General features: G+C 38.6%; 1 long non-coding RNA gene across 1 annotated transcript; it reads left to right on the top strand.

The window, feature by feature from the left end:
• Nucleotides 1-4,393: 4,393 nt before the first annotated feature.
• Nucleotides 4,394-5,546, top strand: LOC138857414 (uncharacterized). Its single transcript, XR_011396486.1, has 3 exons — nucleotides 4,394-4,708; nucleotides 4,808-5,143; nucleotides 5,205-5,546. It is a non-coding gene; the product is annotated as an uncharacterized lncRNA (long non-coding RNA).
• Nucleotides 5,547-11,945: the final 6,399 nt, after the last annotated feature.

Genomic DNA, 11,945 nt, shown 5'->3' with positions numbered 1-11,945 from the left:
CCCTTTTTTGTTGTTTATAGCTATGATCTCATTCCAATAGTGTATGAGGTATGTTTCTTTCAGATGTCGGGTTATATTGCTTTGTGTTAGACTACCGTTAAAGTTAATATTAAAGATTAAGCTGTTGTCAATTTCTGGGAAATGATCTGATTTACAGGTTGGTTTTAGTTCTGGAATTTTTACAAATTAAACTATTATTGTTTGGTTATGTAAGACTGATACTACGAGAGCTCTAACACTTCTTCAATTGATAGGGTTTGTATATTATTTTTGTGAAAAATTGTACGGACTTATCATAATTCTACTTGTATTTCGATTAGAAGGAAATTATTTATTATATTCAGTTTTCCCATTGAATTGCGTACTTAAGGTTTTTATATCTTCTTTTATTGGTCTGACTTTATTTTGGAGACTTGTTGTATGTGCGTACGTATAGTTCGTAATGTCTGGTATACGATACCTGTCCGCTATTATAACACTGTTCAGTTTTCTATAACCAATGACCATTCTGTATTTTTTAATATTTTTCTAATTTTTTTGGGACAATCCACTCGAGAAAATTGTAGGGTGCTTGATACGGGCGTATTATAATGATGTCTAAAAAATCTTGAATTTGTTAATTAAACTCTACTCTCAGCGCCATTGGATATTGGTGATTTGAATAAACTGGTGTGTCTGTGTTCGTACGTATTTCTGCTTTAACATTTGTGATGTAGATTCAGTTTCTCATTGGGTTTCGCAAAAAGGTTGGAGTGTTTTTTTAGTAATTGGTTAAGTTTTGTTAGCTAAAATTGGGTTAGGTGATCAACTCTTGGGGCAAATATGTTTATCCAATCGAACTTTTTATCTTTGATTGGAATTTTCTTTCCATTTTGATAAAACAATATTCCTTTGCCAATAATGGCGCCTAGCTCTTTTAAGCTGTCGTTAACTAATATCGCGTCGAATAACTTTAATGTGAGAATAAAATAAATTCAACTATTGAATTTGAATCACTGAATTTAATGAGTTTATAATGAGTGATTTGAACACTTCCTCCTACAAAAACAACATGAAATGGGTTTTTATTTCGCAATGAGTTTAGTACAAGTTTTGGCTGGCAACTTACATTTAAAATATGGCAGTGAGGAGTTAGTTATTCCAAAAAAAATAAGCAAATAAAATCGTATTGTTGTTCTTGATCACTATTTTCAATAACTTCGGTATAGTTGCTAAGCGTTTCATCATAATATGTCTGTTCTTCTTGTTCTGAAATAGTTTATTGATAATCAGCAATAGTTGGTCTTCTGTATCTGTTTGTTGGTAAGCGTCTGTCTGAATATTAAAATTCCTTTGTCGTTTGGCTCTGTCGGTACTTAGCATGTACTAAATCTTTTACCTAAATCAAATTGTGGTCGGTTTATGTTATTAATCTGCTTAGTTTGAATAATTCTGTTAATATCCATCCGTTCTGGCCCGGGTGTGGTTTGCCTGTCATAGGACGGAATGGTTGGAATTGGTCATTGTGCGTTGTGATTCTGTTCGATTGTTAGGGGTTGGAACTTGGCGTGGTACTGGTAATGGTCTATTGGGTTGATTTTTAAAGGTGTTCTGTTGTCCTCTATTTGTCGCATGATTCATTCTAATTTAAAGGAACATTATAAGACTCTAATGCTGTGTCTGCGTTACCAGTTATTTTAGTACGAATAGTATGCAAAATACCAAAGTACTTTGCCGTACCACCTGTGTGTTCGTATGTTTTTAATATTCTATCGATACTTTTATTTGATGAGCCAAACTCGGCCGGGTCACCGAAAATTTCTCGTAGACTTTTTAAAATATCGTTCACTTTGTCTAATTTTCCTAAGTTACCTTATTGCTCTTGGTCAATTCCTTGACACTCTACATTAGTATAGTCAAATGCTGGATCGAGGGGTCATGCGACCCGTGCCGAGGATCAACTTTGCTGGGGCCCCTTAATAGTCCAGTCTCGAACATAGTTTACGGATACCTGGCGCCCTCCATAATGAGATAGCCTTACTTGCCCTACAGTCATGGGTCCAAAACATGAACGAACTCAACAACAAAAAAGAAACAGAGGAATCCGGATCTCTTATGAAAAAGCCGGAAGGGACTAGTTTCGAAAAGAGGGCAGCGTTTGCAACAAGCTTGAAACAGTGATGACGAGAGTTCGATTCAAACTTATAAGACCGCAATAGCCAAGGTTGGGGAGCCATACCCCGAAGCCAGGCTCGTAGCGGTCAATAGGAAAGACATCCCATTCCGACTAAGAGCGAAGGTATGGATCCCGGCTGCAATCTCGCAGACGGACCAGATATTGCAGGTCATCAGAGCCTTCAACTCAAATTTTCCAACTATAGGGTGGAGATTCGTTAAAGCCTTCCAGGATCCCGTAGCAGAATCTGACGGGGAGACTAAAGGGCAAAGACATTGACTTTTCGAGTGATGTAGATAGCTTCTTCGTGGTCTGAACTTGTTGACAGACTCTATAAATTATATACTGAGAGCGAGCTTCAGAGCGACTCTCAAGAAGATGCAGATAAGACTATTGTTAATGGATATTCTTCAAATTAATCTCCACCATAGCAAGGGCGCATTTGTGGACTGAGGACACCAAACTACAAACTATACAAGGCTAATTGCGTAGGTAAGGTTAGGACATGTATGTTGGCTAAAAAAAACCTTAACGCTTTCTTGTCATAGGAGCCAAGACACCCCAGCCATAAGCTGAGGGATGGACACAAATAAATACTGCTGCTGGTGTCATGCTATATGCCATACGAAAAGGAGGAAGTACTATCGCAGCAGATTAAAGAGCTGGTACGAGACAGCGAATCATCCAAGTGCTCGATTATACTTGAATGCAACTCCAACTCACAGCACACACTATGAGGTAGCACTGACATCAACGAAAAGGATGAGTTGCTCTTTAATTATGGACAATATGACAACATTTATAACAAGAAATAGACCATGAAGTATTAGAAATAACACTTGTGTCGAAGAATGACTCATTGGAGAGTTCTTGAGGAACACTTCTTTTCGGATCACCGCTACAATGAATGTAAATTTGAAGAAAATGTAAGCAGGGTAGAAAATTTCAGGAATCATAGGAAAACCAACTGGCAAGTGCACTCATAAGAGCTGTAGAAACGTATTCCTATGATTCCCCTATTCCACCCCAAGAACAAAGAGGACTTAAAAATCCTCATTGATCAATTCACCGTATCATGTTGGCAAGCGTGGAAAGAGAAGAATTAGATTAGAGAGCAGTTTAATCTAGCTAAAAAATAATTACACAATTGGTGAATAGCATTAGATACCTTCAGCCGGACCACAACTGGACGATATCCAGTGAAGAGTCGTTTGGCCTTCTAATGGATACCCACTTCCCAGGCTGCTCTGATAATCATTCGGTTGAGTATACACAGCACAGTGGAGTCGAGATAGATTCCATATATAGATTCCTACAGATATAGTGTCAGAAAGCAATGTATATTGGGCAATAAGAAGTTTCAGGCCCTTCAAATCGACGGGACCAAACGGTCTATGCCCGGCACAACTAATGATGAACTTCATCAGAAGCACCGGATGGTTCAGAAGGTAGACAATAGAGTGAGAGGATATTAGTCCCGATGGTATCACAATCGGCCTAGAGCCAAAGTCAGGCAGCCACTCTACCAACCTACCTATATTGCTTTTGCGTATAAAACTTCGTTTAATGACTTTTTGCAAAAGCAGTGGTTGTTCTATTATTTTCACTTTAAATCCCATAAATTTTATTTAGTTATTTCCACTTTCACTTATGTTGAATATGTTTATAAAGGATTTTAGTTAAAATTTAACTTTCACTTATGTTTAATATTTATATTTTAGTCCAGTATGATTGTTTTATTTTATAAAATTTACATTTATGGGAGGTAATTTTTATTTTCATGCTCAATGTCTATATTTTTCTTTTCCATAAAACTTTTACTTTTCAAATAAATTTTTTTTACTTAATTTATTTATTTCCTTTTTTTCAATTTTAATGTTCAAATTTAATTTGTTTTTACAATTTAGTTTTTAAATTTATTTATGTTTCAAATTTCTTTCACTTAAATTTTAACTTGCATTAGGGAATTTGGTGTGGTCGCTTCTCCTGCTAACTCGAATTTGTCCCTATTAGGGATCCTGGACTGCAATCCACCTAAAGTCTCGTTCCTCCTGGCTTTAGTTGAAGGAGTCACTCCAGTAGTACGGGGGCTAGTGTGTGGGGCCGGGAAATTAATCCCCAAATCTAACTTAATAAGATTATGTCAATTTCACTAGTCCCTGCTCGGGTGCCAGTTAATTTTAAAATAATTGTGTTTTCCTTTATTGTGTATAATATTGTGACTGAACAATAGTTTCTTAAATTTACTCTAAACTAGCTGTGGTTCAACGGCAGTGGCGTTGGAATTATGGGTGGCGGAGTTGAGCACTTTACTTTGAGGGATTATAGAATGTTCGCTTACACCCGAACTTAATTAGCCCTTCCTTACTTGTTACGTGTTTATTTTTGTTTCTGTTTAAATCACTAGAAGAAAATTGTTTTGACTAGAATTGTTTAATTCCTGAATATTACTTGATTTGTATATATTCATTGTTGTCTAAATTAAATTTAAATTTTTTTAATCGAACATCCAAAAAAGATCGGTAACGCGCCAACATTGCAATCTCAAAGATGGTGAGGAAGAGCAATACATTTTTGTTTTGAAAATATTTTTGAAAGTTGTCATTAATATATTATATTGCATTCTTTTTAATAAAATATCTGATCCCGAAGTGTATCAGTCTCAGCTGTGTACAAATTTTGATAACCATGAATTATATTGTAACGAATACGGATGCCATAACAAACTAAGCCTCTTTTATATGACTGGGTTAAACGAAGTGGTGTGATAACAGGTCTCCTTATATCGTGCTGTTCCGATAAAATTAAGACTTAAAGTGGCAAGACTCTTAGCAAGAAGATCCAGATTTTAAAAGTGTAATGCATGAAATTGAGTTCAACAAACATACAAGGAGTGAAGAAATTGCGTCAGAAAGTCCAGTCGCAAAAGCATATTGAACAGAATATAGCAGTTTAAAGTTGGTGTGTGGTTGCAACAATAAAGGAAAGGTAGGTTGCCTAATTTTGTGCTTGGGGAGACCATTTACTTACATTGTCTTGTCGCCTCTAGGTTGTATTGCCTTGCAATTTGCAGCGATCCACTCTTTGCAAGAAGCATGTAGCGAAGGAGTACCCTCTGTCGGCCGAGGCGTTCGAATGTTTGGTTGGTGATATTGGAACGCGTTTTCAGCAGGCATTAGCCTCCCAAATGGCATTTACCTGTGCTCCGGATAAAACACTGTCATAGTTCTCATTTAATAACATTCATAAATTCACTGCATACATGCATTGTACTCGTAAATCTCTTTTTATTATTTTCTCAAACTTTGTAAATCATTCGCTAATGAATTGCTAACAGGCGCATATCAATGTTCGTTATTCAGTCGGTCGATGGAAATATAGTACGGTTTTTCCACTTTGGTTCTTTTGCTCGTTTAAAAAAAGCAAGGAAAACGTTGGAAACGCGCCCAACGTGAGGTATGTGGGTTAAACAACAGACTAAATTCTTTTGCAAAAGAAAACTGTGTAAAAATTTTAAAAACTTGATTGTGCTTATCGAACAATATATTGCATCAATTGCAGAGAAAGATACCAGTGTACTCTAAAAGACAAAAAATAGATTCGTGCATTAATTTAATTAAACCATAATTTGAATGCGTTAATATCATCTTTATGATCGCGTCGATAACAATTTATTAGTGTGTTGCTTTATATATTCGCAGTTGTTGGTAGTCCAGGTAGTGATTCCCGTTGAATTTGCACATTACTCTTTTGAAATCGGATGATTTGTCTGGTGAGATAATAAGGTCTTGTAGTGTTGCTGAGTTTACCGCTCATTGGAAAGCGTTCGTATAAAAACAAAATTACTTTATTAGCATACATATGTACGTCTACTCGTTTGCATGCATACATATTCGCTACTTTACCGATTGGAAAAATTTGGTTTTCGGATTTGCCTTCGCTACTTTTGTTAGAAGATAGTCGTATACTCAGCACAAATCACATTTCTTTGCCTACACTGCACTGCTTAGCTGAACGTTCGGAGCTCTACCGGCAATTGGAAACGTTACGCGCTTGACTGCTGCACCGTCGTCGCTATTTTGCCAACGCTACGTTACTATCACTTTATTCGTTACATGCATGCTCTAAATTTTTTTGCATAAGCTCCCAGTACTAATCGCTCAGTGATTGTTAGTGGGCTGTATACAACTTCGTTTTTACCGTCGCTATCGCTGTCCGCTGATAGTTATTCTCTTCGCTTTACATTAAGCATATCCGAAAATAAACGTAAAAAGGATAATGACTCTTGAACACTCCAAACCCAAACGCGCCAATATAAAACGCAATATATCACGTATCAAATCTATAGTTGAGGTATCAAAGGACTCTGATGAAAAACCTTCATATGCGGAGTTGCAATGTTGGCTGGGAATATTAGAGTCATACTTCAAGCAAGCACTCTCAGTCCAAGCTAACATCGAAGGTTTGAGTCCATCAGACACAGGTCGCCCAGATTTAGAGGATAGCTATGTCACAGCCAAGCTTTGTATTGGGGAGGAAGGGAACCTAACAGTTAGCTACGCCGAGACAACAGTTCCATCTCCAGTTTCCACGCCATCACACTTGCCAAGGTTGTCGCTGCTTATCTTTAGCGAGAATTGTGCAGAATACAAAAATTTTATTGCATCTTTCACTCAACTTATCGCTCGTGAACCCAGACTTTCAAATATAGAACGATTAAATTATTTATTGTCCTGTCTTAAGGGTTCAGCTCTGGAAACCGTACGAGCCTTCCAGGTAGGCAGCGAAAACTAACCGAAGGCTTTAGATAGACTCAGGGAACGCTTCGATAATCCCACTCTAATTTTGGAAGGTACTGCCTCGCTATTTATGCTGCAACCAGCCGATAAATCGAACAATTGCGTAGTTTGATTGACATGGCATCAGCTATATTTAGTTCGTTAGAATCGTTGGGCACAAGCGCTCCAATATCGCGGAAGCAATGCTGATTTACATTGTCATTGGCAAATGTGGTTAGCAAACTCGTAACAAATGGAACGAATCGCTACACTACAAATCGCTTCCAACTTGGCTACAATGCACCCAAGTTTAAGAATGCTACTGTCAGTTTCTGCATTCATCCGACTAATTATTACGCCATAAGTCCGATTTCACCAAACAGATTCGTTACACTACCTGTGAACAAAACTCATCGGTCGCAATCACTAAGCTTTCTTGTGTTCTAGCGATAAACACAAAATGATTGGTTGCTCTCGACTTAACGACATGAATACAAATCAACACATCTTCATTGACGGCATCAAACGTCAAGAAATACGACCTCTGTTTGAAATGTCTGATCAATGGTCACAGAGTAGCTCAGTGTGCGTCAAAACATCGCTATCAATGATTTGTTTCAAACTTCGTCGACATCATATTCAAACAAACTTCATACATACAACCAGCTAGCAGTCACATATTCGCATAAGAAGACATCGGACCACGGACAGGTCATTTAAGCAACAGCTTTAGTTCTAGTTAAAGATTCCATGTTTTCGTACAAGCTGGGAAGAGCTCTTTTGGACTCTTGTTGCCAAGTGAACTTCATGACTGAGGAATTCGCACAAAAGCTTCACCTTCGTCGAGAAAAGTATCACATTGGTATTCGCAGCATAGGTCATTCCACCACAACAATCAAGTGACACGTCAGCACATCAGCACTTCAAGTTTGAAAATGAGACAGTAAACTGGAATTTGCCAGCCAACACAACTTTGGCCGACGAAAGCTTTTTCAAACCTCGACGCATCGATCTGTTGCTTGGAACAGAGGCATTTTTTGTAGCCCTCGCTGTTGGTCAAATTGAACTTGGCCCAAATTTATCTACATTGCAAAAGCATTATTTGGCTGGGTGGTTTCTGGAAGATACCAGCCCAAGCACTATACACCGTCAAAGTCATGTCTGCTGTTTAGCGAAGACTCTATCCACACAAACATGCAACGCCTTTGTGAGCTTGAAACTGTCGACTGGCCACCCAAACCTATTCAACCTGATCATCAGATTTGGGAACGTCACTTTATATCCACAACACATCAAGATACTACTGGACACATAATTGTGAGGCTGCCATTCAGGGATAATCCCGCTGTACTTGGAGCCTCATTCGACATCGCTCGTCGCCGATTCCTTCCAATCGAACGCCGCTTTTTTCATTCGCCAGATACTTATTCCCAGTATGTCTCGTTTATCGAAGAGTATGAACGGGTTGGTCACATGTCTGTAGTAAAGACGCCGAACTTAGATGAACAACACTATTACATTCCACATCAACAAGTATCCTTGAATAAAAATTCACGTAAATTTCATTATATTCTCTGGCGAGCTTTTCCAGACGCAGATCTTCTCACATACCAGCTCAGCACTGTAACATATAGCACTGCCTCAGCCTCATATCTAGCAGTACGAAGCCCTCACTACATAAATAGATATAAGATAAACATATGAGTGAAGTTCCAATAGGCGCTGCGGCTGTAAAGACTTCGTTTTGTGTTAATGATCTTCTTTACGGTGTGGATGATACTGATGCCTTACACACATTAAAGGCAGAAGTTATTGAGATACTTCGACGCGGTCAGTTTCCTCTATCCAAATGGCATTCCAATCATCCAGATTTCATGGAAAGCCAAACTATGAAAAAGCTAAGTATTATCGATGATTCTATAACAACTGCACTTGACGTGACATATAATCAACGCAACCTTGTTGTTCACATTTACACCAAACTAAGTTCACAATTCTGTTACAAAGTGCGCAATACTGTCTATCGCTTCATCACTGTTCGATCCACTTGGAGTGCTCACCACTCGTGATAACCTCTAAAATCATGGGTCGCACCAGCAAAAAGGCAGTGTCTTCCAAAACTCGAACTTTGCCCTCGATCGCCTGTATGCTAAGGTAAAGGATATGTTCATTTCTGTTCCCGTAACTACTTTCTTTTGCACTGACTCGCAATTATTTCTACATTGGTTAAAACAACACTCTGTTACGCTGTCAACGTTCGTAGGCAACAGGGTATCTGACCTACAGGAACTGACAGCCAGTGGACAATGGAGGTATGTGCCTTCTAAGGAGAATTTAGCTTAACTTGTATCTCGAGGCTGCCCTGCTGCTGAGCTGAAATGTTCGCTATGGCTTTCTGGCCCTAAGCTTTTACTGGAAAACACACTAAAATGGCTAAGGCACCCACGCGATATCGAGCTAGCCATGGACATTGTGAACGTAGAGAAACGCAAAAAGACATTTGTTGTAGTTAAAGAGCCAAATTACTTGATCGATGTCATTGATGGCATAAGCTCCTATTTTCATTGCCTGTGCCTCATCGCCTGGCTTTTTCGGTTCAATTATAAATGCGGACAAAAGCTTGCGGTAACCACCATATCGCCATCTCCTGACGAACTACGACGCGCATCATGTTACATTATCTTCAATATTCACCAACAACATACTTATTTCAAACGACATTCAATTGCTTCGCAAAAACCAAGCTATAAAAAGTAACTTGAAGTTTTTTTTCCTGGATAACATAAACGGTTTTAAGTTTGTAAAGGTGGGTGGATGTCTGGATTATGCAGACATACCAAACTCCAAGCGATTCTCAATTTGTACTAAAGCACGTTTGATACCTACATTTACGAAATTTTCACGCAGGCCCAAGTTCATTGGTTGCCCTTATGGTGCTGTTACAACAGGTAATGAGCCTACTACCAGCTACACGCCTTACACCTGCACGCCCATTTCAACGCTTCGGAATCGACTTTTGTTTACCGATAAACACGTATCTTCGAATTCTAACTAAAGCGGTGTTCATCGAGGTGGTCACCGATCGATCAACAAACGCATTCCTAAATGCATTGAAGCGAATGTGATATCTTTTGCGACAATGCTACCAATTTCGTGGACGCATGTAACCATTTAAAAGACCTCAAACAAGTCTTATTCAAGAATGAAACGTTAAATGAAATCTATAAATATTGTTCCTCTGATTTTATTAATTGTCATTTCATTCCACTTAAGGGTTGTTAAATCACACATTGGCAAATACTAACATGTAACATTGTTATGTAACGGATTTCTCGATAAATCGTCTACCTTGAAACACACTCTTGAGTTCGATCACTGGATTGTTAAACAAAAGTCCCAATTTAATGCTATACATTATCTTTATAACCAACAACTTAACACTTATTGCTCGTTATTCGGGTTTTCTTCTTACTTATATCTCAATTGCTCTGTCCCTGCTGCACAATCCGGCAGCCCTTATTTAGTAAATTTTTAACACAAGTTCGCTACTAGTACATTCTGGCAACTACGAATTCGTTGTCTAGTTGCTTCTGGCAGTTTATCGTCGATTCTGATTTGTTCTGGTATTCGTGTTCGCCACACTGCCCTCTACCTAAGTTTGATCGTCCCGATTAGACATATTTGCGGTACCAAACGCTGCAAGCCATTCCAGATGAACCACCTTCATTTTATTCCTTGGTCTTCCAATGGTCTGTATGCGATACACTACATCATTGAGTCGTTTAATAACCTCGTATGGTCCTTCCCAATTACGCTGTAATTTGGGAGGTAACCCTTTCTTTCGTTGTGGGTTATGTAACAATACTCAATCGTCTTCAATGAAACACTCAGAGTTCACTTCTTTTCATATTTTGCTTTAATTTTATCGCTCAAATTTTGTTGCGCTGTCTCACCATAGCACGTGTATCCCTCAACTCGTCTTCTAGGATACTATTGACTTCCTTAGCATTCCTTCCTCCGTTAGCGTTAATATCAAATTTTAAATCAATCGGTTATCGAAGATCATTACCAAAAATCACCTTTGCTGGAGTCTGCCTTGTTGTTTCATGTACAGCAAATATTCTTCCAAAGTTCGATTTAATCATTCTACCATGTCATCGTCAAAATTTTTCCCTTGGTCAGAATGTAATTCTATGTAATTCTTAGTTAGTAATTGTGTATACCTCTGGCCATTTGCTGAAATAGTCCATGACTACCAAAAGCCAGCTACATCCTCGGCAATTCGCTCAAACGGCGCTTCCGAATTTTACTGCTTCATCTGACAATGTCTCCTGGACCGCGACTTTTTAGCAGAAATGCACTCGCCACAATTGGCGATTCACTCCGTAACTGATTGACGACAATCAACCCAATTAAATATTTCTTTTAATTTTTCCAAGGTTTTAGAAATACCCATGTATCCTCCACTTGAACCGTTGTGCAGCTCGTTGAGAACTTCGGGAATTCTTACTTTCGGAACAATCGTCAGAGCTCGATGCAAGCAGCCAGACACTAACTTTAAGCTATTCTATTGTGCCCGTTGGACGTTTATTAATCTCCAATCCGTGTATTACACTTTTCAAATCTGGATCTTCTTGCTGACATTTCCGTAGCTCCTCCGGATCCCAGTCTGATGTTATAGGAATTAATCGGACATCTATAATGACTTTTTTAGTCTCAGCCTTTGAACAATGTCTGCATTCCAAATTACATGGACGGCGGGACATGGCATCAGCATTTCCATGACTGTTCTTTGCGATGTTCTTATGAAAATGTTTGATGCACTTCACCAACGCCAGTAATTAACTCCGAGTAACACAATAATGTCTCTCTGCCCATCAATGACCTCTGCCCAATAATGATAGAACGCCTCCTACTGCAAACCCACTACGATATGCTAACATTGGCGTAATTCCTAATCGTTTCTTTGGAATTTGGAAAGCTCCTGTTCCCTATTCCAATCAAAAACTCTG

This window comes from Bactrocera oleae, chromosome 5 (genome assembly GCF_042242935.1).
Source record: "Bactrocera oleae isolate idBacOlea1 chromosome 5, idBacOlea1, whole genome shotgun sequence".
Classification (NCBI taxonomy): Eukaryota; Metazoa; Arthropoda; class Insecta; order Diptera; family Tephritidae; genus Bactrocera; species Bactrocera oleae.
The sequence above is the reverse complement of the archived record's forward strand: the minus strand, read 5'-3'. Positions and strand labels throughout refer to the sequence as shown.